The sequence below is a fragment of the Bubalus bubalis genome, chromosome 16 (assembly GCF_019923935.1).
Source record: "Bubalus bubalis isolate 160015118507 breed Murrah chromosome 16, NDDB_SH_1, whole genome shotgun sequence".
NCBI classification, from domain to species: domain Eukaryota; kingdom Metazoa; phylum Chordata; class Mammalia; order Artiodactyla; family Bovidae; genus Bubalus; species Bubalus bubalis.
In genome coordinates this window covers 25,055,373-25,083,238 of record NC_059172.1, presented here as the reverse complement: position 1 = coordinate 25,083,238, position 27,866 = coordinate 25,055,373, and the positions used below count along the sequence as shown (strand labels likewise).

Here is a 27,866-nt window from a genome sequence, read left to right as displayed (position 1 = left end):
TCCTAATGAAAGCACTCTTTGCCCTGGGGCTTTTGTTCAGCCTCTACCCAGATCTCTTTTCTCTATCCCTACCCCCTACCGACTTTTTTGTAATAAGCACTTTTTCTTTCTCCCCACCACAGCTCTCTCTCAGTTTCCTCAGAAATATATTTCTTCTTCATTGCATTTATCACAATTGTAAGGTTACTTTATTTGTGTACAATTATTGATTTTTCTATGCTCTGTGCAGGACAGTAAGTTGTATAATGAAAGAGACTGTCTACTTTGCTGAAATTATTATATCCCAGTGCCTCACACTGTGTAAGGAATAAAGCAAGTGCTTAATACCTTTTGGTGGATTGTTATAAGGATTTGTAGAAATCAAAAATGTATATACCTCATATTATGTAATTCAGCCATGGCTAGAAAAGATAAGTGCATATGAGCTCATAAGGCTGAATTGATAGTTGATGAAGAGAATTGAAAGACTGGATGTCTTTTCACACAGGTGGTTTGAGCTCCTAATGGTTAGGAAATTGATAGGTAAGGAGAAGTTTCAAAAATGCTTGCATGCTAGAAATCAGAAAATATAATTTTTCTCACATTACAATTAGCATATTTTTGTGTAAGTTCCTGTTGAATTTATAGCCTTAAGGATAGGGTCACAGTCAATTTGGGCTGCTATAATAAATTACCATAGATGAGTGGCTTAAGCAACAGACATTTATTTCTCACAGTTCTGGAAGTTGGAAGTCTCAGATCCAGGCACCAGCAGATTGGGTATCTCTGGGAGGACACTTTTTTTTTTTGGTTTGCAAATTTGGCCTGTCTGCTCATTTCATCTTCATGAAGTGGGTGAGGAAGGAGGGAGGGAGAGAGAGAGTTGATCTTCATTTAAGGGCACTAATCCACTAATCTACTTGGGGCTTCCCTGGTGGCTCAGAGGGAGACCGAGGTTCATCTCTGGGTCAGGAAGATCCCCTGGAGAAGGAAATAGCAACCCACTCCAGTATTCTTGGTGGAGAATCCCATGGATGGAGGAGCCTGGTAGGCTACAGTCCACAGGGTCGCAAAGAGTCAGACAGGACTGAGCAACTTTGGTTCACTTCTTCTTCATTTAAATCCACTCATGAGTGTCCTTAATTACCTTAATTGTCCTTAATGAGTGACCTAATTACCTCCCAAAGGCCTCACCTCCAAATACTATCAGACTGGGGATTCAGGCTTCTACATAGGGATTTTAGAGGGATACAAACATTCAGTACATAGCAGATACAGTATGTTTGTTATGGGGAAAAACATCTGTTATCATGTTTATTAAATAAATGCTACATGTTCAGTCACAGTTAGTGACAATTAATTTAGCCAGCATCACTAGTCTAGCTTTAATTAACTCAACCGGTGGCAAAGGACCATGAAGTCCTTAAATTCATTAAAATGAGAAACCAGAGAAATATTCGATCCTTCTAAAATATATTTACAAATAGAACCTATTTTAAAATAAATCAAAAAACCTAAATATTGTCAAAATGTTGATATGTAATGAAAATGATCTGTTAAATAATTTAGAATTAATTATGTTTTTCTATTGCAAAATATCACAGTCTTTAAGGTAGTAATCTTCACTGAGTGAATCTTGAGGTGAGAATAGTGTAAACTGCATTTAATAAATTAATCTGAACATATCATTCTTTTTCACAAACATCTCCCAAAGAATGTACTTGAGAATGCTACATCTCTGTAATGCTACATTTCATGTCTTAGATGTATGCTACTATGAATATACCTAGAGAAGGGGAAGAAAGAGAGAAAAACCCTTTAAAAGCAAAGTGACGATATCACACTTAGACAAATGGGAAACGTCTTTCAAATTTAGAACTAGATGGAAAATGACACTCTAAACACTTCCATTACACTTATCAACTCTGAAGTTTAGATGTTACTCTTTTATGTAATGTGCACACACCGATATATAAAACCAACCCTAAAGCTTGCTACTTGAATAGGGATGGCCCAGTGCTAATGTTATCTTCATGACTCTGAGAGGAATCTAAATGTTTACTTCCTTGCTCAATTGCACACTGAATACCTAGTTTCAACAGACAATTTTTAAATTTTAAATTCTGAGGTAATTAAGTAGAACTCTATTCAAGGCCCCAAGCTCAAGCATCAAACTGTTATTAATTATATAAGATGCTTTGCCAAGAAATGTGGCCAGTTTAAATTCATATTGCCAAACAAATTTGAAAGAACACATTCATTAAATTCTTCCATTATGTTCTTGTCATTGCTATTGGTATGAATGTTCTGACCTTTGAAAATGATGAACAATTCAGAAATTAAACATTTTAAAAAGCAGTATTAAACTGTGATTGAGGATACTGTGGAGTTGTTTTGATATTACTGACTTTTGAAATAACTGGTAGTTATCAAGTTCATCCAGACTTTCTCTCAATAAAAATAAATAAAGAAATTCCAAAGTAGCTTTAAGGCAGACCTATGAGCACTGTTACTGAAATTTCAAACATGGAGTCTTAGGAATCTTTCTAAGTACCTTGGTGGTATAACAGCCAAACAGGTTCTGAACTGTGAATCATAAAATCTAATCAGATGTCAAACATAAGGTTTTTTTCTTTGTTTTTTCAGCGATAGTGTTCTGCTGTTTCAAATTCCTATTTACCAAATATCTACATGCAGGAGGTAAATGCTCAATTAACTTCTGGGTAAATAGTACTTTTATTCAAAGGTTCATAGTAATCTTGGTATATTAACATATAAAAAACTGACAAAAGTGTAAATGTTTACACATAGAATAATTAACAAGTGATGACATCACAGAAAGTGAAAGTGAAGTCACTCAGTCATGTCCGGCTCTTTGTGACCCCATGGACTATAGTCTACCAGGCTCCTCAGTCCATGGAGTTTTCCAGGCAAGAGTACTGGAGTGGGTTGCCATTTCCTTCTCCAGGGGATCTTCCCAACCCAGGGACTGAACCCCGATCTCCCATATTGCAGGCAGATGCTTTACCAGAAATGTTATATGTAGATATCAAAGAAGACTCCTAAGCATGTTATTATGCTCAGTTGTGTCTGACTCTTATCAGCTTCATGGACTGTAGCCTGCCAGGCTCCTTGGTCCATGGAATTTTCCAGGCAAGAATACTGGAGTGGGTTGCTATACCCCACTGTGGGGATCTTCCCAACCCAGGGATCGAATCTGTGTCTCTTGTGTCTCCTGCATTGGCAGGTGAATTCTTTACTATTAGAGCCACCTGGGAAGCCCAAGCATATTGTTATAGTTGATCTTAAAACATGAATAGGGCTTTACAAGTGTAAAAGGATGGCGATGGGGTTGAGGTGGTGGTGGATGATTATAGGACTGCCAGATTTCACAAGTATGAATATAGGATGCATTTGGAGTTCTTTAGTTTATTCAGTATTCCAAATTGAGAGAAAGCAGTACATACATATGATTGATTGACACTAACTTGTGTATTTAAGGGATAATCCAGAGTCAGTCACCCTACTCCAGTACTCTTGCCTGGAAAATCCCATGGACGGAGGAGCCTGGAAGGCTGCAGTCCATGGGGTCACTGAGTGTCGGACACACTGAGCGACTTCACTTTCACTTTTCACTTTCATGCACTGGAGAAGGAAATGGCAACCCACTCCAGTGTTCTTGCCTGGAGAATCCCAGGGATGGGGGAGCCAGGTGGGTTGCCATCTATGGGGTCGCACAGAGTCGGACACGACTGAAGTGACTTAGCAGCAGCAGCAGCCAGAGTCAGTACATCCTTGAGTCTGTCAGTGACATTGGATGCCTAGTTACCTATAATAGAGTGAAATGGAAATCAGTAGGGCTCAGATTAGAAAAATTAAAAGTTTGGAACAACCATGATGGAGAATAGCAAAAATTACTGACTAGTACCTGCCAGAAGTTCCTCATAGCATTGAATTTTCAGCAAATTAGAAACTTTCTCTCTATATTATTTCAAGTATTAGTATACTTGATACAGTGTAAGAATGCACACATAGATATACAGTTTACATAGATGCTTCTTACATGTTTTGTTATATCTTGTATATACCTAATTTTATTTTATTATGATATTAATATATATGTCATATAGGGACAACTCAGTTCAGTTCAGTTGCTCAGTCATGTCCGAATTTTTGCAACCTGATGAACCACAGCACACCAGGCCTCCCTGTCCATCACCAACTCCCAGAGTCCACCCAAACCCATGTCCATTGAGTCGGTGATGCCATCCAGCCATCTCATCCTCTGTCGTCCCCTTCTCCTCCTGCCTTCAATCTTTCCCAGGTTCAGGGTCTTTTCCAGTGAGTCAGCTCTTCGCATCAGGTGGCCAAAGTATTGAAGTTTCAGCTTCAACATCAGTCCTTCTAATGAACACCCAGGAATGATCTCCTTTAGGATGGACTGGTTGGATCTCATTGCAGTCCAAGGGACTCTCAAGAGTCTTCTCCAACACCACAGTTCAAAACCATCAATTCTTCAGTGCTCAGCTTTCTTTATAGTCCAACTCTCACATCCATACATGATCACTGGAAAAACCATAACGTTGACTAGACAGACCTTTGTTGGCAAAGTAATGTCTCTGCTTTTTAATGTGCTGTCTAGGTTGGTCATAACTTTCCTTCCAAGGAGTAAGCATCTTTTAATTTCATGGCTGCAATCACCATCTCCACTGATTTTGGAGCCCAAAAAAATAAAGTCTGACACTGTTTCCACTGTTTCCCCATCTATTTCCCATGAAATGATGGGACCAGATGCCGTGATCTTAGTTTTTTGAATGTTGAGCTTTAAGCCAACTTTTGCGCTTTCCTCTTTCACTTTCATCAAGAGGCTTTTGAGTTTCTCTTCACTTTCTGCCATAAGGGTAGTATCATCTGCATATCTGAAGTTATTGATATTTCTCCCAGCAATCTTGATTCCAGCTTGTGCTTCTTCCAGCCCAGCTTTTCTCATGATGTACTCTGCATATAAGTTAAATAAGCAGGGTGACAATATACAGCCTTGATGTACTCCTTTTCCTATTTGGAAACAGCTGTTGTTCCATGTCCAGTTCTCACTGTTGCTTCCTGATCTGCATACAGGTTTCTCAAGAGGCAGGTCAGGTGGTCTGGTATTCCCATCTCTCTCCACAGTTTATTGTGATCCACATAGTCAAAGGCTTTGTCATCATCAATAAAGCAGAAATAGATGTTTTTCTGGAACTCTCTTGTTTTTTCCATGATCCAGCGGATGTTGGCAATTTGATCTCTGGTTCCTCTGCCTTTTCTAAAACCAACTTGAACATCTGGAAGTTCATGGTTCACGTATTACTGAAGCCTGGCTTGAGGAATTTTGAGCATTACTTTACTAGCGTGTGAGATGAGTGCAATTGTGCAATAGTTTGAGCATTATTTGGCATTGCTTTTCTTTGGGATTGGAATGAAAACTGACCTTTTCTAGTCCTGTGGCCACTTCTGAAATTTTCCAAGTTTGCTGGCATATTGAGTGCAGCACTTTCACAGCATCATCTTTCAGGATTTGAAATAGCTCAACTGGAATTCCATCACCTCCACTAGCTTTGTTCATAGTGTTGCTTCCTAAGGCCCACTTGACTTCACATTCCAGGATGTCTGGCTCTAGGTGAGTGATTATACCATTGTGATTATCTGGGTCATGAAGATCTTTTTTGTGCAATTTTCCTGTGTATTCTTGCCACCTCTTCTTAGTATCTTTTGCTTCTGTTAGGTCCCTAAGTATATAATATATCACATCAATATGCAGATATAACATTTTGCTATTATGTATTATTTTTGAATATATAGCATGTGTGCATGCTCAGTCACCTCAGTAGTGCCTGACTCTTTGCGACCCCACAGACTGTAGCCCACCAGGCTCCTCAGTCCATGGGATTCTCCAGACAAGAATGCTGGAGTGGGTTGCCATGCCCTTCTTCAAGGGATCTTCCCCACCCAGGGATTGAACCGACGTCTCCTATGTCTCCTACTTTGGAGGCAGATTCTTTATCTCTGAGTCACCAGGGAAGCCCTATGACTATATAGATTTATGGGTAAATGCTATGTATATATATATAGCTGTAGGTAGTATTTTGATTAACATTTTGTATGCTGCTTCTTACATTTAGTATCACTGAGAGTGTTTTATTTCATTAAAGTAATCTGCAAATACCATTTTCAATGGTTACATAGTATAATATCGTTTGTATTGACTATTACTTAAGCGATTTCCTATTGTTTAAGGTTTAAAATTCTTTTCAACCATGCAGTTATAAATAACACCGCTGTATGAATTCTTTAACATAGAATTATTGCCTACATTTTTGATATGTTCTTAGAATGAATTTCAAAAAGCATAATTAGTTGGTTAAAGCATATGTCTATTAAATCTTGGGATTTATTTGGCTAAATTGCACTCTAGAAAAGTTTTATGAATTTAATGGCTTAGAGAATATTTGCTTCACTATGAATTTACAAACATTCAATATTAAAAAAGAATTCTTGACTCTTCTTGGTATTTTCATTTCTTTGTTATCTAGGAAGTTTTATGTTAGAGGAGCCACATGTGTTTCTAATTCTGTGAGTTACCTGCTCATGTCTCTTCCTAGGTTTCTTTCAGGCTATTTGGTTTTATTTTCTTAAAGATTTGCAACATATATTAATACATTAATGTTTTTTAATCCAGGTACATTTCCAAGTTTGTCATTCGTCTTTGTAATAATAAGATGTATGATATGTAGTAACTTTGAAGTTTTATGGTGGTGGTGGTGATTTAGTTGCTCAGTCAAGTCGGACTCTTTGTGACCCCATGGACTGACTGTAGCCCACCAGGCTCCTCTGTCCATGGGATTTCCTGGGCAAGAATACTGGAATGAGTTACTGTTTCCTTCTCCAGGGGATCCTCCTGACCCAGGGATTGAACCTGGATCTCCTGCACTGCAGGCAGTCTCCTGCATTGCATGTGGATTTTTTCCTGATTGAGACACTTGGGAATCCCTTATGTAGCCATACATTTAAATGTTTTATTTTTTCATTGTTCTTATGCACTGAATGGATTTCTCTAGCCAAAAAGTAGATGGATATTCATTTAAAACTTTTAGTGTTTCACTTCATCTTTAAAAAAAAAAAAACCAACTCTGAGCCATCTGAAATATATTTTGTTGTAAAATCTGAGGTAAGGATGTAACAGTGTACCAATTAAGGAGAGCCAACTCATCCATCACAATTAATTGACTCATAAGATCATCGCTTGCCCCTTCAATTATATTATTTTTTAATGCATCAATGTGATACAAATATGAATATTGACACATAATCTGTTTTGAGGCAATATCTTCTGTTCCCTTCATTTTACTGTTAATTCTTGAACTAGTCCCATGTTTAATAAAGTTATCCAACCTGTGTAATATGAGGTGTTGAACAGCCTGCCACTCTCAACCCCTTTCCTTGATACCACTATACTTAAAATTCCAAACTCATCTCACTGTTTTCAAATTCATTTCATGTTGATTTCTTTTCCAGGCAGCCTTTTTAAAAATTTATTTATTTATTTGACTGTGCTTGGTCTTAGTTTCAGCATGTGGGATCTAATTCCCTGATCAGGGATTGAACCTGGGCCCCCCATATTGAGATCGTGAAATCTTAGCCACTGGACCACCAGTGAAATCCCCAAACTACCATTAGAATAGTTCTGCCACCTTCTTTTGTCAGATGAATTCTACTGAGATGCATTCAGGACTGTAAATTAACCTGGTAAGAACTAAGTTTTGAACCATTGGTCTCTTCCAGGAATGTATAATAGCAAAAACTAACATTTATTAGATATTTATTTTATACTATTATCTTAAGTCATTCCCATTCACTAACTCATTTTAAAGCACATATCCTTATTTCTTTGGTGATCTGATTGACTTGCTGGGCTTTGAACACATTTTCTATGAAAGTATCCACATTTGACTTTCCAGTTATGCATCCTCCTGAACTCTATCAAATGTATCTGTTTCCTGCTTAACACTTGTTCTCAGATGTCTCCTCAGCATTTCAGACTTGAAACTGGATTTCACTGCTACCTTTCCATCTCAGTTAATGGCTCCATGTAAAAACCTTATTTTATCAATTAACTCTTCTCTTTCTCTCATACTCCATGTGTAATTCATCATACACTCTGTTTCCATAGTATATCCCCAAATATATCTAACAATACCTCTACTCTCAAAACATATCCAAAATATTTAGGTCCTAAATTTAGATATGTTTTTTGCCTGATGTATTTCTCAGCATTTCCATTACTTTTACATTGATCCAACCCATCTCTACTTGGGTTGCTGCAGTATCCTCCTTGGGAGTTTCTTTGCTCTTCTGATCCTTGTTCCACTAATGTCTTTTCCCAGTAGAGTAACTAGAATAAAGACAGTCTTTACAGTAACCTAAAAGGCTATACAAGGATTTAATTTACTTATTTAGTTTCCTTGTGCTTTATTTTCTGCTTTTCTCCCAAGAATGTATGATCCCTCAAAGCAGGGACCTGTGTCTGTTTCGTACATGATGGCTCAGACAGTAAAGAATTTGCCTGCAAAGCAGGAGACCCAGGTTCAATCCCTGGATTGGGAAGATACCCTGGAGAAGGGAGTGGCTACTCACTGTAGTATTCTTGCCTGGAGAATTCCATGGACAGAGGAGACTGTCAGGCTACAGTCCATGGCATTGCAGAGTCGGACACGACTGAGTGACTAATACTTTTCACTTTCATGTCTAAGCACCCAAAATAGTATATTCTTGACACAAAATAGTTTCTCAAAAAATATCTTCCCATAAATTCATAGAACAGTAATGCAATTTGATAAGCCACATGCTTATTTCTACTTTTCAGATGAGAAGAAGAAATCACATAATGATAAAGTAACCCAAGAATACTTATGAGCAACTGCCAGAGCCAGAATTTGAGCCTAGGAATGGCTTCTAGGATCTGAAGTTTTAATCTATAACCTGGGTATTGCAATCAACCACTGTATTTTTTTAGTTGAAAAGTGAAAGTGTTATTTGTTCAGTCGTGTCTGATTCTTTGTGACCCCATGGACTGTATCCTGCCAGGCTCCTCTGTCCATGGAATTCTCCAGGCAAAAATACTGGAGTGGGCTGCCATTCCCTTTTCCAGGGGACTTTCTGCCCCAGAGATCGAACTTGGGACTCCTGCATTGGAGGAAGATTCTTTACCATCTGAGCCACCAGGGAAGCCCACTTCAGATTGTGGCTAATATTGCACTGTTTTACAGTCCTGGGTGTTCATTGGGAGGACTGATGTTGAAGCTGAAACTCCAGTACTTTGGCCACCTGATGCGAAGAGCTGACTCATTTGAAAAGACCCTGATGCTGGGAAAGATTGAGGGCAGGAGGAGAAGGGGATGACAGAGGATGAGATGGTTGGATGGCATCACCAACTCAATGGACATGGGTTTGTGTGGACTCCGGGCATTGGTGATGGACAGGGAGGCCTGGAGCCCTGCGGTTCATGGGGTCGCAAAGAGTTGGACATGACAGAGTGACTGAACTGAACTGAACCCCCCTTTGAAATTAGACATTACATCTGCCTTGCTTTGGCCAATAAAATGTAAGCAGAAGTGCTGAAAGAATCTGTTGAACAATTTTCATCTTCCATTTTTCCCAAATCATGGTGCAGAGACACAAATACTTGGGTCCCTGAATAAATACCATGTGGAATAGATTGCCGTTCCAGCTGACGAAGGACATGAAACAAAACAAGGTTATTTAGGGAGATTACTTATCACTACGATATAACCTATTCAGAATGATACAGGCATTTATAATTTTCTTCATATATATTCACACAATGATATTCCTAGGCAATGGCTGTGCATTTATGTGTGTGAAGTGTATTTTATTTTGTGTGCTTTCAGGATGGTATAATTTTGACTTTAGAATGTTTGGTTGAAATAGTTTTTAATGTATTTCAGATACTGTGTTTCAAGTGCAGTGAAGCATCTGGTTTTTTTTTTAATATTAATCTAAACTGTAACTACTATTCTTAAGATAAATTCAATCTAAGATGTTATACCTCACTTCTCTTTCACTTTCATTTATATATATATATTTTTTTTAATTTTATTTTATTTTTAAACTTTACATAACTGTATTAGTTTTGCCAAATATCAAAATGAATCCGCCACAGGTATACATGTGTTCCCCATCCTGAACCCTCCTCCCTCCTCCCTCCCCATTCCATCCCTCTGGGTTGTCCCAGTGCACCAGCCCCAAGCTTCCAGTATCGTGCATCGAACCTGGACTGGCAACTCATTTCATACATGATATTTTACATGTTTCAATGCCATTCTCCCAAATCTTCCCACCCTCTCCCTCTCCCACAGAGTCCATAAGACTGTTCTATACATCAGTGTCTGTTTTGCTGTCTCGTACACAGGGTTATTGTTACCATCTTTCTAAATTCCATATATATGCGTTAGTATACTGTATTGGTGTTTTTCTTTCTGGCTTACTTCACTCTGTATAATAGGCTCCAGTTTCATCCACCTCATTAGAACTGATTCAAATGTATTCTTTTTAATGGCTGAATAATACTCCATTGTGTATATGTACCACAGCTTTCTTATCCATTCATCTGCTGATGGACATCTAGGTTGCTTCCATGTCCTGGCTATTATAAACAGTGCTGCGATGAACATTGGGGTACTCGTGTCTCTTTCCCTTCTGGTTTCCTCAGTGTGTATGCCCAGCAGTGGGATTGCTGGATCATAAGGCAGGTCTATTTCCAGTTTTTTAAGGAATCTCCACACTGTTCTCCATAGTGGCTGTACTAGTTTGCATTCCCACCAACAGTGTAAGAGGGTTCCCTTTTCTCCACACCCTCTCCAGCATTTATTACTTGTAGACTTTTGGATCGCAGCCATTCTGACTGGTGTGAAATGGTACCTCATAGTGGTTTTGATTTGCATTTCTCTGATAATGAGTGATGTTGAGCATCTCTTCATGTGTTTGTTAGCCATCTTTATGTCTTCTTTGGAGAAATGTCTATTTAGTTCTTTGGCCCATTTTTTGATTGGGTCATTTATTTTTCTGGAGTTGAGCTGTAGGAGTTGCTTGTATATTCTCGAGATTAGTTGTTTGTCAGTTGCTTCATTTGCTATTATCTTCTCCCATTCTGAAGGCTGTCTTTTCACCTTGCTAATAGTTTCCTTTGATGTGCAGAAGCTTTTAAGGTTAATTAGGTCCCATTTGTTTATTTTTGCTTTTATTTCCAATATTCTGGGAGGTGGGTCATAGAGGATCCTGCTGTGATGTATGTCAGAGAGTGTTTTGCCTATGTTCTCCTCTAGGAGTTTTATAGTTTCTGGTCTTATGTTTAGATCTTTAATCCATTTTGAGTTTATTTTTGTGTATGGTGTTAGAAAGTGTTCTAGTTTCATTCTTTTACAAGTGGTTGACCAGATTTCCCAGCACCACTTGTTAAAGAGATTGTCTTTAATCCATTGTATATTCTTGCCTCCTTTCACTTTCATTTATATATATATATATATGTATAATTTTGACACTTGCAAGTAATGCTAATTTTCTTTCATTTCCAATAGTAATATCTCTTATTTCTGTCTCATGCTTTATTACTTGGGACAGGATTTCCAGATAATGTTAAAAAATAATGATGCCTTTGTCTTGTTCCTGATTTTAATGAGAAAGACTTAGTTTTTCACCATAAGTGTGATGTTGGCAGTTGGTTTAAAAAATTCTTTATTATGTCAAGAAAGTAAGTTTCTATTCTGATGTTTCTACATGTTTCTTTTCGTTTTTACCCAGAAGTGATTATGAAATAGCTTCAAATGCTTTTTTTGTTGTTGTTACTTATTGAAATAAGAATATGAAACTCACTTTAGTCAGTGGAATTGCTATTAATACATTGATTCCCAAATGTGATGATGGTATTTTTTAATTCACTTCAGTTCAGTTGCTCAGTCTTGTCTGACTCTTTGCGACTCCATGGACTGTAGCACGCCAGGCTTCCCTGTCCATCACCAACTCCTGGAGCTTACTCAAACTCATATCCATTGAGTTGGTGATGCCATCCAACCATCTCATCCTGTGTCATCCCCTTCTCCTCCCACCTTCAATCTTTCCCAGCATCAGAGTCTTTTCCAGTGAATCAGTTCTTCACATCAGGTGGCCAAAGTATTGGAGTTTCAGCTTCAGTATCAGTCCTTCCAGTGAATATTCAGGACTGATTTCCTTTAGGATGGACTGGTTGGAACTCCTTACAGTCCAAGGGACTTTCAAGAGTCTTCTCCAACACCACAGTTCAAAACCATCAATTCTTCATGCTCAGGTTTCTTTATAGTCCAATTCACATCCATACATGACTATTGGAAAAACCATAGCCTTTGCTAGATAGACCTTTGTTGGCAAAGTAATGTCTCTGGTTTTTAATATGCTGTCTAGTTTGGTCATAGCTTTTCTTCTAAGAAGCAAGTGTCTTTTAATTCCATGGCAGCAGTCACCATCTACAGTGATTTTGGAACCCCCCAAAATAAAGTCTGTCACCCTTTCCATTGTTTTCCCATATATTTGCCATGAAGTGATGGGACCAGATGCCATGATCTTAGTTTTCTGAATGTTGAGGTTAAGCCAACTTTTTCACTCTCCTCTTTCACTTTCATCAAGAGGCTCTTTAGTTCCTCTTCACTTTCTGCCATAAGGGTGGTGTCTTCTGCACATCTGAGGTTATTGATATTTCTCCTGGCAATCATGATTCCAGCTTGTGCTTCAACTAGCCCGGCATTTCACATGATGTACTCTGCATATAAGTTAAATAAGCAGGGTGACAATATGCAGCCTTGATGTACTCCTTTCCCGATTTGGAACCAGTCTGTTGTTCCATGTTCAGTTCTACCTATTGCTTCTTGACCTGCATACAGGTTTCTCAGGAGGCAGGTCAAGTGGTCTTTCTAAATGACCCCATCTCTGTAGGTTTATTTTCCTGAAGACTTTCCACCTTTAAGATGAGGCTTATAACCTCAGAGAATAAGAATATGAATATTGCCTCTGGAAGGAGAATATATTAAAGTAGTGGCTTCCAGACCATATGGGAAAATGAAAGCCCTGTCTGTTGGAAAGATGGGTTTCTGGGAAGAGTGATGAACACGGTAGTGTCTGGGGATTAGACAGCACAGGCTGTTGTCCATGCAATTCTTAGTGTTCTGTCTGCACAGAATAAACTAGGCATGGGGAAGACAAACTTTCTAATTTTTCAAAGCTTAATATGTTCTTAGAATAAAAAAAATTTTACTCGTATAAGTAAAGGCAGAGGTTGAAAGCTTCTGAATGATGACTCCTGAATACTTGTGGTGTAGGGGCTGAATAATTTTTAGAAATTTTTGACACATTATTTGGAAGACATATGTTTAGTGAAGTATTCAGAAATCTTTGGTTGAAGTAACAGAAATTCAACTTAAGGTAATTTCTGCAAATGTAATATTGGTTACACTCATCCCTTTATGGTTTGATATGGGAAGCTAATAAATCTATAAATAATAACTATAAAGTATATATATTTTGATAATCTATTATATTAATATGTATAAGACTATTATAATATTAACATATTATTATAATATATAATGGAGAAGGCAATGGCAACCCACTCCAGTGTTCTTGCCTGGAGAGTCCCAGGGACTGAGGAGCCTGGTGGGCTGCCGTCTATGGGGTTGCACAGAGCTGGACACGACTGAAGCGACTTAGCAGCAGCAGCAGCAGCAAGTAGAATCAAAGACTGCTCAATCTCTGTCACTGTTTTCATTGTCTCACATCGTTAATTCTCTCGACATGTTGCCTTGTGTTTTTCAGGTCTCTTGTTACCAAGAATGTGAAATACTGGGTACTGGTAATTCTGACTAGAAGGTGGGACAGGTAAGGCCCAGTATGATGTTGTTTGAGTCATATTCCTATTGCTGGTAGCAATATTTTGTTCTGGAGACATGACCCTGTTGTTAGTGCAAGATCAGTCATATGTCTGCCTTTTGGACCGTAAGAGTGGGAGGCCATGATTGTTAGCTCCCATGTGAAATTAATGAAGGCTGGAGTGTTTCACTAAAGTAATGGGTATATGGTTACTAGGAGACTGGAGATAGGGCTCTTTTACTGCCCATACCAGCAGTTGTCTGTTGCAACTGGGAAATGAGAAGTGATGACCAAAAATGTACTGATAATACAAAAAGACAAAACTAAGATGCAGAGTAAATATAGGGTATAGTCCTATATTCAAGGAAAGGATGTAATCAATTGACAGTTGACAACTGATGGGTGTCAGGGTAAATACAACTGGGATTTGCCAGTTGAATGGCAGTCATGGAAGAAGGGTTTAAGAAACTGACCACAATACAGCCTAGTGAATACTTAAATTTTTGGCAATGGTAGATGTCAAATTATAAACTCCTTTGATACTAATAGAAAATAAAATTTCTGGTATTGAGGATATCTCAGAATTTTATGATTGATACCAAAAGGAAATCTTAGATGTTGATTGCAACACTTTCCATCCTCATATGGGAGCAATCACTAATATTCCAGGTGCAAGAAAAGCATCCATTGAGTCATGGCCCATCTCTACTCATCAGCCTTCTATCTGAGAACAAATAGCTGTTCTTAAACTCTCACACTGTCAAGAGACCATAAAAACAAAGGCGGCCCTTAAAGAATGATCTAAAAATTAAGTAGTGTTTCTATCAATAAAACGTTAAGCAGTATATTTATTAATAAGGTTTGAAACCATTATTTCCATCATAAAAATGTATAGAGATGATGATAATAATATACAAATGTTTGAAGATGTTCTGGTTACATAAAAGAATTCAGATGAGATAAGATTTAAAGTCAAGACAAAAGACGTTATGCGTTAGATCAGGGGTCCCCAACCGCTGGGATCTAGTGGTTGATGATCTGAGGTGGAACTGATGTAATAATAATGGCAATAAAGTGCACAATAAATGTAATGCACTTGAATCATCCCAAAACCATGTCTCCACTCCTGGTCCATGGAAAGTTGTCTTCCATGAAACTGGTCCCTGGTGCCAAAAAGACAGGGGACTGCTGTCATTAGATGACTTTTGTATCTATCCCCCCACACTCTCAGCCTATCATTTTATTCTAGTCTTCGCTGTGGAACCTAGATGTGCATAATTATAAATGAGGAGCATCTCACCACAGCTACTCACTTTCTGCTTCCAGGTTCCCATGCAGCCGTTCTGATGCATTTGCCAACAAATATAAGGTAGTTATAAGTCATTGCTTCACCAGTGCCAAAGACAGTCCAATAATTCACACCTGCCTCTTCTGATCCTTAGGCAGAGAATTCTGAAATGCATTCTCCATGAATCCTCAGAGAATTCTAGCAAAACTGAAGCCCCATTACCCACAGTAGGATCAGCTCATAACTCACTCTTTGGGTTAAATTTCCTTGCTTTCTTTTTGCCCATCTTTTGGTTCTCTGCTCTTATTCTTTGGGATCACCCCTCAAAAGAAAAAGCAAAAACAAACCATCCTATTTCCAACTCTGCTTTTAAGGAAAACCTAAAATAAAACATTGGATAAAGATGAAGCAAGTATGATTGTCACAGATTTATTCAGGGAGGTAAGGGCCATGAAGGTAAGGTGATGAGGTTTGAATATTAAAGGGAAAAACTGATAAAAACACTGGCTTTGTGAGTTTTGATCTGACCAATGAAGTAATTATTCCACTGTTTGGTGAACATGGAGTAATGTGAAGAAATTACACTCTCATAGGGTAAATTTATTTAGTTTCAACTTTACTGTGAGAAGCTCTAGTGTTTGGAGACAAGGGACCAAGTACAAACTACTTAACTTCTACTAGCCTCAGTGTTATTCTGTATAAAATATAAATAATGGTAATATCAAATTCATATGGTTGTTACAAGGATCAAATGAAATAATATCTATAAATCAGTCCTGTGTTTTGAAAACACAAGGGCCAATTTCATCTCTCTGGATAGAAGGAGAAACATCTTATATTCTGATTGATAAATACCCACGCCGAAAAAAGATAAGGATTCTGCTAATCAAAATTAAATCAATAACTGTAAGTTAGTTATAAGAAAGTCATCCGAATGTCCAAGAATTTCTTGGGATACCCATCTGCTGTTACTACAGCTGTTTTACTTCTACTTTATCAGTACTATTACACATCATAGATCGTGATTTTAGTTATATCCACTTCAGCCCTGGCTGGCCCCTGACCTAAGTACTCAGTAGGTATTTTCTGAATGTGTAAGTAAACCATTTGCTAACTGTGAAGGGCGTGACAATTCTAAAGAAAGAAATGACCTCTGTGATAGTATAGAGAATCTCCTGGCAAATGCGTGGCCTTCCAGGTGCTGCCAGTTTACTACGGTGAGGATGAAGATTAATGTTGTCTGACATCATGATGTCTGCGACATCACAGAAGGAAACAATGGGATACCTTAAGCTCCACTGCAAAGAGCAAGCTTATTCAATTTCACTACATTCGAATGTTAAAGAAGAGATAAAACATCAAGCTTACATTTATCTTACACAGCACATTTCAAGATGGTAAAGAATTTTAACTCGGACACTAAGATCATGATCTGGAACTCTAAAATGCTCAGAAATAAAATGGAATGCAGAATCTCACAAAATTTGGCACTTAATCAACATATGCAAGTCTTTACCTGCGATTGTTATCATATTGCATAGTTAAAAGGCAGTCCCGACAGCAGGGCCAGGAAGCTCAAGCCACTGAGGCAGAACTAAAATTTCCAAGGAACACTGTTGGTGTTCAGGCCTCTGGATTGCATAGCCTGTTCTGTATCCACTGATATACCCTTATTTTTAACTCTCTTTAATAAAACCCAGTGTAAATGAGAATGTTAAGAGAGTCATATAGCTAGTCAAGTTTAAAGACCCAGATATGTTTTGTAACAGTGTAAAGAATAAACTTTGCATTAAAGTCTCAGTATCACTGATGCTTAATTTTGGAGAAATAATGACTAATCAAAGAACTGCATGGTGGAGGCAGATATCCCCACTGATCAAAGGCAGAACAGGAGGAAATGGTGACACATGTAATGGATGAACCTGATGTTAAGCATTACTGTAAATCTGGAGTGGATTTTTAAGCACAGGCATGATAAGCATTAAGGATAGAGAGTGTCAACCTGGGTTTGCTAGCAAAATAGATGTCAAACCGGACTTTAAAAACAACTGTGTTCATAATGAGCTATACATTTACAGTGGCTTAATTGTATCAAAATATTTGATAAGATGAGAAGACTTTGGAACTCGAGAGGGTCCTTAGGTAAGCTGAAGCCTGACTGAGCGCACCATGTGAAGATCTGATGAAAAAGCACCTTTGGGTGAGGAAACAGCAATGGCAAGGGTTCTGAGTCGAGAAAATATTGATCGTGCTCAAGGATCGAGGAAGCTAGCCTGAATGATGTGGTGTGAACAAGGAAGAGAATAGTAAGAGATGTGGTCAGAAATGAAGGGCCAGATTGTAGAGTGGCATGATCACAGGAAGATGTCTGCTTTTTATTTGATTATACTAATAAGCCATTGCAATGTTATAAGCAGGAAAACTACATGATATGATCTGATCTTTTAAAAAATCACTCTAACTGCTAAGTGGAGAATAGATTGTTGGGGCCAGTTCTACTATCTACTATCTACTATATTATTATAGTACAATCAGGAGGCAAGTTAAAAAGCTATTGCATGGTTCCAATTGAGCTCTGTGGTACTTTGGAATGGTGTCATGAAGGTAGAAGCAGGGACTGGTTAGATTCAGATATTTTTATTGAAGATAAGACCAATGGATTTAACTCATGATTCCATTGTAGAGTCAAGAACAATTCCTGGTGCATAGTCCTTGACTTTTTTTTTTTTTTTTAAGAATTTGTGGTGAGAGGAAAGGAAAAGAGAGGACAGGCATGATTCTCAGGTTTCAGCCTGAGGTGAGTTGCAGAAAATGAAGAGGGAAGCAAAACTTTTGAAGGATTAGGTTTTTTTTTCAATGTGAAAACTTAAATGTACTGGTTTTTATATATCCAATTAAATTTTCAAAGAGCAGTTTAGTAAATAAGCCCACATATTTAACAATTATTTAGTGTTTACTTATATGGGACATCACCTAGAGCCAGACATCCTGGAATGTAAAGTCAAGTGGGCCTTAGAAAGCATCACTATGAACAAAGATAGTGGAGGTTACAGAATTCCAGTTGAGCTATTTCAAATCCTGAAAGATGATGCTGTGAAAGTGCTGCACTCAATATGCCAGCAAATTTGGAAAATTTCAGCAGTGGCCACAGTTTTCATTCCAATGGTCAGTTTTCATTCCAAAGGTCAGTTTTCATTCCAATCCCAAAGAAAGGCAATGCCAAAGAATGCTCAAACTACCACACAATTGCACTCATCTCACATGCTAGTAAAGTAATGCTCAAAATTCTCCAAGCCAGGCTTCAGCAATACCTGAATCGTGAACTTCCAGATGTTCAAGCTGGTTTTAGAAAAGGCAGAGGAACCAGAGATCAAATTGCCAACATCCCTGGCTCATGGAAAAAGCAAGAGAGTTCCAGAAAAACATCTATTTCTGCTTTATTGACGATGCCAAAACCTTTGACTGTGTGGATCACAATAAACTGTGGAAAATTCTGAAAGAGATGGGAATACCAGACCACCTGATCTGCCTCTTGAGAAACCTATATGCAGATCAGGAAGCAACAGTTAGAACTGAACATGGAACAACAGACTGGTTCCAGATAGGAAAAGGAGTATGTCAAGGGTGTATATTTTCATCCTGTTTATTTAACTTATATGCAGAGTACATTATGCAAAATGCTGGGCTGGAAGAAGCACAAGCTGAAATCAAAATTGCCGGGAGAAATATCAATAACCTCAGATGTGCAGATGACACCACCCTTATAGAAGAAAAATGAAGAGGAACTCAAAAGCCTCTTGATGAAAGTGAAAGAGGAGAATGAAAAAGTTGGCTCAAATCTCAACATTCAGAAAACAAAGATCATGGCATCTGGTCCCATCACTTCATGGCAAATAGATGGGGAAACAGTGGAAACAGTGTCAGACTTTTTTTTTTTTGGGCTCCAAAATCACTGTAGATGGTGATTGCAGCCATGAAATTAAAAGATGCTTACTCCTTGGAAGGAAAGTTATGACCAACCTAGATAGCTTATTAAAAAGCAGAGACATTACTTTGCCAACAAAGGTCCGTCTAGTCAAGGCTATGGTTTTTCCAATGGTCATGTATGGATGTGAGAGTTGGACTGTGAAGAAAGCTGAGCACCTAAGAATTGATGCTCTTGAACTGTGGTATTGGAGAAGACTCTTGAGAGTCTCTTGGACTACAAGGAGATCCAACCAGTCCATTCTAAAGGAGATCAGTCCTGGGTGTTCTTTGGAAGGACTGATGCTAAAGCTGAAACTCCAATACTGTGGTCACCTCATGTGAAGAGTTGATTCATTGGAAAAGACTCTGATGCTGGGAGGGATTGGGGTCAGGAGTAGAAGGGGACTACAGATGGCTGGATGGCATCGCTGACTTGATGGACATGAGTTTGAGTGAACTCCGGGAGTTGGTGATGGACAGGGAGGCCTGGTGTGCTGTGATTCATGGGGTCGCAAAGAGTCGGACACGACTGAGTGACTGAACTGAACTGAACTGAACTATATGGGACATTGGAAAATAAACCATACCCGTTTTTGTCTTTAAAAATATTTGGCAAAACTAATACAATGTTGTAAAGTTTAAAAATAAAATAAAATTAAAAAAAAATATATGTACATTTTTATGGTGGGTCTAGAAGAGAAGCCTAACCTGCCTGGATCAGATCAGTATAATTATTGATTGTTAAGAATCAGAGCTACAGATTAGCATAGGCCTCAGAATGTTCCAAAGGATATATCATTTTTTTATGAAGGAAACATTTATCCTCTCAAAATTTGAAATGCTTAGATGTTTAAACATTTGTTCTGAAAGGCATGCTGCAATAGTTTCCCGTTGTTTTTCTATTTACTACAAAATTAACATCTTAATTACTCAGATTTATTATCTTACAATTTATGTTATTTTGTAATTCATATTCCTTTAAATATGAGCTGTGATATTTGGTAGAAAAATTTTGCATACGGCTTCTGATTTGAAACACTTAAAATTCATTTCTCATCCACTATTTATATACTTTCTATAACTGGTGCTTAGGACATACTCGTATCACAACATGACCTCTGAGCCTAGGCCTCCATGCCACCACAGCCCTGCATGGATTGGCACACCACATGGATTGGCACACCACATGGTGGAAGTGTTCCTGGACGTCACTCCTAGTGTAGGAGGACCAGCAGTAACCTAAGTATGAGCAGAAGTGACTGAGACTCACATGAATAGACTTCTGAGCTCCCTCCAAAACTGGGCTAAATGGTTAAGGCTAAGAGACTGTTCTAAAAGCAGTGTCATCAGAGCCGCTGTTCTTTCTGGAAGCTCTAAAAGAGCATCTGTGTTCTCATCCTTTCAGTCTCTAAGAGGCTATTGGCACTCCTTGGCTCATGAGCCCTTCCCGTCTTCAGACCCAGCAATGATGACTGAGTTGTTCTCAAAACACATCCCTCTGACACTGAGGGAGGAGGAAATGGCAACCCACTCCAGTATTCTCGCCTGGAAAATTCCATGGACAGAGGAGACTGGCAGGGTACAGTCCATGGGGTCACAAAGAGTCAGATATGACTGAGTGACTGAACAAGCATTGAAACTGATTCCTCTGTTTCTCTTTCTTCCATATTGGCCCTGCCTACATAGTCCAGGAATGTTTCCCAATATTGATTCAGTTGATTAGCAAGTTTAATTCCATATACAACCTCAAAATCCCCCTTTGCCCTGTGACATAACATATTCACATATTCCAGGGAATAGGATGTGAACATCTTTGAGAGACCATTACTACTCTGCCCACATACCTATGTTTCTCAAGTCAATAATCCGTAACAGAAGCAAGACACATTTAGGTACAGCCATGTCTCTATTGATTATTTCTGTGTATTTTATCACATGCAGGAAAAATATGACAGGAAAATCATAACAGAATTTGCAACATTTATGGACATTTTCATCAGAACATAGGTATTGACTACTAAGTGAAATATATGGCTGAGAATAACCCATAGAAAAGGACATATGTTTAGAACTTGCCTATCAATGGCACTTCAAACATCAGACTTATTAGAAATAGTCTCTTAATAGTCAACATGATTTCCAATTAAATTTTAAAAATAGATGTCTGCACTTGACAATTCCCCCTCCTATTCTCTTCCTCTAATATGTATATAAATGACTTGATAGCACTTTTGATGGACAAGATGCATGATCTTTAATTCTATGTCTACATGCAGATAGAAAGTGAAATATTTTCTATAGATTTGTGTTGGGCACCTCTAGACTACAATCACTACTTTAGTGAATGTCTTGGAAATTCTAATTAGCCAGGAACTCTTGGCTTAGATGGATATACTTTGCTTAGGGAAGACTTCCCTGGGACCCTCACCTTAAAATAACTCTTTCTGTGTTATTTCTTCATAACCTTCTCCTTTTTTCTTCATATGTAGTACAGCTGAAAGAATTAATTGAGTGATTATTTCCTTGATGTTTTTTGTCACTGAACACAAAGACTACCTCGTCTTGTTGGTGACTCTGCTTATCACTGATGCTTCACACATGACCTTCACCCATGATGCTCAGCAGTTGATGAGTAAATTAAATCAACAGGCTTAACCTAGACATACGTTTTGCAAGTGATTTATCTTGAAAGACTGACAATAAAGTTAAAACTTTAAATTTAGTTATCCTATAGATACTTTATTCATTTTATTTTAAATATATGGCTTCTTGAGCATTTGGTAATTTCCTTTAAAAAATGTGGAATCTAGAAAAATCATACAGATGAACCTATTTGCAGGACAGAAATAGAGACAAAGACATAGAAAACAGACATGTGAACGTGGGGTAGAGAGTAGGATGAATTGGGAGGTTGGGGTTGATTATGTACACTGCTGGATGTGAGACAGATAGCTAGTGGGAAGCTACTGTGCAGGGAGCTCAGCTTAGTGCTCTGCAGTGACTTAAATGGGCTAGATAGGGTGAGGGGAGAGAGATCCAGGAGGGAAGGGATATATGTATACGTATAGCTGATTCACTTTATTGTACAGAAAAAACTAACACAACATTGTAAAGCAGCTGTACTCTGATTTAAAAAAAAATGTTCAGGCTAAAAATTCCATGGTCCTATGCATTACTGTGGGCCTAGACTATCTAACTGCTCACATATTTCAAAATAAGTCTTAAATTATTGAGACAAAAGACCTTGATCTTTTTGGCTCACCTCTGTATAGACCTTCAATTTAGCACATTCTTATTAAAACATCCCAGCTGTCAAAACTTACCTCTAGACAACAGCAATGCACACTTATTGAATGTTTACTGAAGGTGCAGCACGAGGATAAATGCTTTCCTTCCTATTTAATCATCACAACAATCCTGTGATATACACATTATTCACTGACTTCATTTTACACATAAAGCAACTGAGATACAGAGAAGGTATGCACTTCCTCGGGGTTGTACAGCTGCGGCCGTTAGTCAGGATTCAATCCGAGACTGATTTTGCTTCAGGGTCCATGCTTTAAACTAGTATAACTTACTGACTCTGCAGGAACTGCTAAAGCAATTGAAATATCTCGATTTCAGGTATTTCTTAAAGAATATAAACTAAGATGCCCGGCTGCCACATAGTTTTCCAAAGCTCCAAAATAAAGGCTCTGTAACAATGTAGAAGGGTGGGGAAGGGCTGGAGGTGGGAGGGTGGTGGAAGAGGGAGGGGACATATGCACAACTACGGCTGATTCATGTTGATGTATGGCAGAAATCAAACCAATATTGTAAAGCAATTATCCTTCAATTAAAAATGAAAAAAAAAAAAAAAAAAGAAATATCAAAGGGAGACTATTTGAGGTCTTCCCAGGTGGCGCTGTTTCTCTACTCTTCTTCAGTAGTATATTGGACACCTATTGACCTTGGGGGTCATTTTTCAGTGTCATATCTTTTTGCCTTTTCATACTATTCATGGGGTTCTCAACGAAAGCATACTGAAGTAATTTGCCATTCGCTTCTCCAGTGGACCACGTTTTTGTCAGGCCCTAACTAGCAAGTATGTGCCCTTCAGCCACTCAATGTAGCTGGATGGCATGCCTGGTGCCCTGGTTGTCTCACTGCTGGACCTCATTGTGTGTAAACCTTCACTGGCTGTCAGTTGTTGGTCAACGTGAGACTGGGGGTCGAGGCAAAGACACTGCTGAAGTGGTTGGGATGGGGGTCCAGTGAAAGCTGGAGCCAATGTTGGAGGACACCCAACTGGTACATCTATATATAGTCTACTGTAATCTATGCAGGTATGATTTTGTCAGAGGTTCTTGTTCCCTGGTTGTATTTAAAAGCAGAGACATCACTTTGCTGACAAAGGTCCCTATAGTCAAGGCTATTTTTCCACTAGCCATGTATGGATGTGAGAGTTGGACCATAAAGAAGACTGAACATTGAATAATTGATGCTTTCGAACTGTGGTGTTGGAGAAGACTCTTGAGAGTCCCTTGGACTGCAAGATCAAACCAGTCAGTCTTAAAGAAAATCAGTCTTGAGTATTTTAAGGACTGATGTTGAAGCTCCAATACTTTGGCCACCTGATGTGAAGAGCCAACTCATTGTAAAGACCCTGATGCTGGAAAAGATAGAAGGCAGGAGGAGAAAGGGGTGACAGAGGATGAGATGGTTGGATGGCATCATTGACTCAATGGACATGAGTCTGAGAAAACTCCAGGAGGTTCTGAAGGGCAGAGAACCCTGCGTGCTGCATTCTATGGGGTCTCAAAGAGTCAGACACGACTTGGTGACTCAGTGACAACAACTCTTCATGTGCCTGGTTCCCAGTTTTTTAAAGTTTTCTACTGTGTCTGAAATTTCCTCTTGGCTCTAAAGTTGTACTTTGCTTCCTAGTCTCTGATTTTAATTTTTTTTTTTTTTTTACTTTCAGCTCATTTCCATTTGCCTGCTATAACTTGTAGGTCCACCTTGACCTTGTCCCTATGATAAAGTAAAACATACTGCTCTAAAGTTTAGCCTCTGAAAGCAAATGAACTGCTTGTCACAAGACACTGAATTTCTACATCATGGGTCTTGCCCTCAGCTGATCTCTCAAGTAGCATATTTTTGACATAGTCTAATGTCAAGAGAGCTATGTTTCCATTCAAAGGAAACGTTATTTACAGTTTAGACCCTGACCAGAAGTAGGACCAATCTTGCTGTCAAGGTATAAAGCACTGCTCACAAGGTCATCATGGGAGAATGATGCCTTGGGAGAAAGGGAAGATCAGAGAGCATCAGGACACAGCGGCCCACATTAGTAGTGCAACACTTTACAGAGCCTGCTGCTGGGACGCAAAGAACCCCTGTACTCTGGACTTGTGGCAGAGAGTCCTAGAAGCCTCTTCTGTCTGAACTTTCCTTTTTTTGGGCACAAGGCTAGACTCCATTTCTCAGACTTCTTTGAGTGAAGTATGGCCCTATGTTTGATTGAGTTCTGTACAAGGAATGAGAGCAAAAGCAATGTGTTCAATTTCCCGTCTTGACCCATAGAAATTCCTGTGCCTCATTCCTGTGCTCCCCTCAACTGCCAAAAGGAGAAAACACTGAGGGTGCAGGAATGGGTAGAGACACAGCCTGTTAAGAGCTTTGGTCTCAAAATACCTGCACGGAGTATACCCCAACAACAACAACACACACAGACTCTGACTACCAGGCATTGGAATGTGATATGAGTAGGAAGTTTAATTGCGGTAAGCCATTGAGATATGGAGATTTGTCTGTAATAGCATCCAGTGTTAATTCCCTTAAATAATACTGTGCTGTGCTAAGTTGCTTCAGTGACTCTTTGCGACCCTATGGACCATACTCTGCCAGGCTTCTCTGTCCATGGGATACTCCAGCAAAGAATACTGGAGTGGGTTGCCCTCCAGGAAATGCCCTCCTCCAGGGGACCTTTCACACCCAGGGATCAAACCTTCATCTCTTATGTTTCCTGTTTCCTGCCCGGGAAGGCAGGTTCTTTGCCACAGTAAAGTACAGTACTTAAGATCAGTTCTGAGTAATCACATTAACTGAGGTGAAAATAATATGAAAATAGACAGCAGAGCCTGAAACAAAGAGTAACCAAGTACAGATGACTCAGGCAGTGAGAGAGTGCATTTCATATACTTACTCATTTAATCTTCAAAGCACCTATTTTATGGATGAGAAAACTGAGGTGTAGGGAATTTAAGAAACTTGTTTCAAATTATACAATTTCAAGTGACAGAGCTGAGATTCAAACCCTGGGTCATTTATCTCTAAAGTCATTACTATTGACTATGACACAAAACATCATGCTGTTTACACTTCTGAATCCTGTATGGAACAACTGACTGGTTCAGGATTGAGAAAGGAGTATGACAAGGCTGTTTATTGTCATCCTGTTTATTTAACTTATATGCAGAGTACATCGTGAAATGCTGGGCTGGATGAGTTACAAGCTGGAATCAAGACTGCCAGGAGAAATAACAACGTCTGATATATGGATGATACCACTCTAATGGCAGAAAGTGAAGAGGAACTAAAGAGCCTCCTGATGAGAGTGAAGAAGGAGAATGAAAAGCCAACTTAAAATTCAAGATTTGAAAACTAAGATCATTATATCTGGTCCTATCACTTTATGGCAAACAGAAGGGGAAAAGGTGGAAGCAGTAACAGATTTCCTCTTCCAGGCTCTAAAATCAATGCAGATGGTGACTACAACCATGAAATTAGAAGGTGATTGGTTCTTGGCAGGAAAGCTGTGACAAACCTAGACAGCGTGTTGAAGAGCAAAGACATCCCTTTGCCAACAAAGGTCCATATAGTCAAGGCTATGGTTTTTCCAGTAATCATGCACGCATATGAGAGCTGGACAGAAAAGAATGCAAAGTGCCAAAGAATTGATGCTTTCAAACTGTGGTGCTGGAGGAGACTCTTGAGATTACCTTGGAAAGCAAGGACATCAAACCAGTCAATCTTAAAGGAAATCAACCTTGAATATTCATTGGAAGTACTGATGCTGAAGCTAAAGCTCCAATACTTTGGCCACCTGATGCAAACAGCCAACTCCCTGGAAAAGACCCTGATGCTGGGAAAGATTGAAGGCAGAAGGAAAAGAGGGTGACAGGATGAGATGGCTGGATAGCATCACCAATTCAGTGGACATGAACTTGGGCAAACTCCAGAAGATAGTAAAGGACAGGGAAGCTTGGTGTACTGCAGTCCATGGGGTTGTGAAGAGTGAGACATGACTTGGCAACTGAACAACAACCATCTACATATCATCGTGAGTTAAGGATTACTTATGCAACTATTAAGAGCCTTTTGCCTATAGTAAAAATATATTGTGCTCAGTAATTATAGATCTGATTTGTTTGAATACCTTGCAACACTGTTATTATCAACTCTGATAGAGAAGAACACTGAACTTTGACAGTTAAGATTTAAGGTTCCAGAGCTGGTCTAAGAACCAATATTCTTAGATTTTCAGGTTCCAGAGCCTATGCTCTCATAAGCATGCTCTACTGTCTCAAACCTATAGAAATGCCCCTCTGAGCACTGCCTTCCTCCTGGCTGGGTGTCTACAGGATTCCTTGTAAATAAAATAATGTGTTGTATGGAAAAATGCTGTGTAAAACAGGAAACACTGCACAAACATAAGGTCTTGTTATTGCCATTATTACTTAAGACAGAACAAGCCATGACAAGCCAATTGCATGCACTTCCTTGTTATTCAGAAAGGGACCTCACAGGAAAAGGCCGGCCTGGGGAATTCACTACCATCTGACTGTACGTTCTGCAGTTCATTCAGAGAACTGTGATTTGGCAGTTCCTTTCCTGGGTTCTGCTTCCCATTAATTGGGTGATATTCACTTAGAAGCAGTGCAGTAGGATCACCTCTGCCTCATGCTCCCGTGCCTCATTTCCTCACTTAATGCCTTCTTAGTTCCGTTATTTATTTTCTTTAATATTACAGCAGTACAGCAGGATGAGTCACAGTCCCTGTCATTCCCAGGAGCACCCTAAGAGGCCCACAAAACAATAGGATGATTGATGAGGCCATTTCCACCCAAATGCTGCAGAGCATTTGGAAGCACATTTTCATGGCATTGGTCTCCAGACCAGGAACTTGTTTCAGCTCTCAGATCAGGGATGGGGTTCCAGGTCTTTTGCCCAGGCTCCTGTACTGGAGCCCTTCTAAAGCTGGGAGACATGGATGGCTGGATGGTGGGATGGGATACAGAGAGTGGAGATGAGGGTCTGGGCATGAGCAGATGAAGCCTCAAAAAAAAAAAAAAAAAAAAAAAGCAAAGAGCTCATAAGCACAGACCTCAGGTTGTAAATTAATCTTAGAGTGGGAATGCCATACATCTAAACCTGTGGTTCTCAACCTGGGAGCATTTTGTCCCTTAGAATCACTTGGCAAAGTCTGGAACCATTTTTACCTGTCGTAACAGGGTACATGGTGGGTTGGGGTAATGCTACTTGTATTCAGTAGGTAGACACCAAAGATGCTTTTAAGCATTCTACAATATCCTGGAGAGTCCATCCCCACCCCCAACAAAGAATTAGCTGGGTCAATATGAGTCATGCTGAGGTTGAGAAACCCTCCTCTAAAACCTAGACAAGGAGCCCAGTCCCATTC

The 27,866-nt window shown here is 39.1% G+C and overlaps 1 long non-coding RNA gene across 1 annotated transcript in view; it reads left to right on the top strand.

Moving 5' to 3' along the window:
• Window positions 1-16,038, top strand: part of LOC123329596 — an 82,444-nt gene extending 66,406 nt beyond the window's left edge. Inside the window, exons 2-3 of the long non-coding RNA XR_006545150.2 lie at window positions 13,873-13,935; window positions 15,253-16,038. This is a non-coding gene — a long non-coding RNA (uncharacterized LOC123329596). The remainder of the gene's footprint in view (window positions 1-13,872; window positions 13,936-15,252) is intronic.
• The last annotated feature ends 11,828 nt before the right edge of the window (window positions 16,039-27,866 follow it).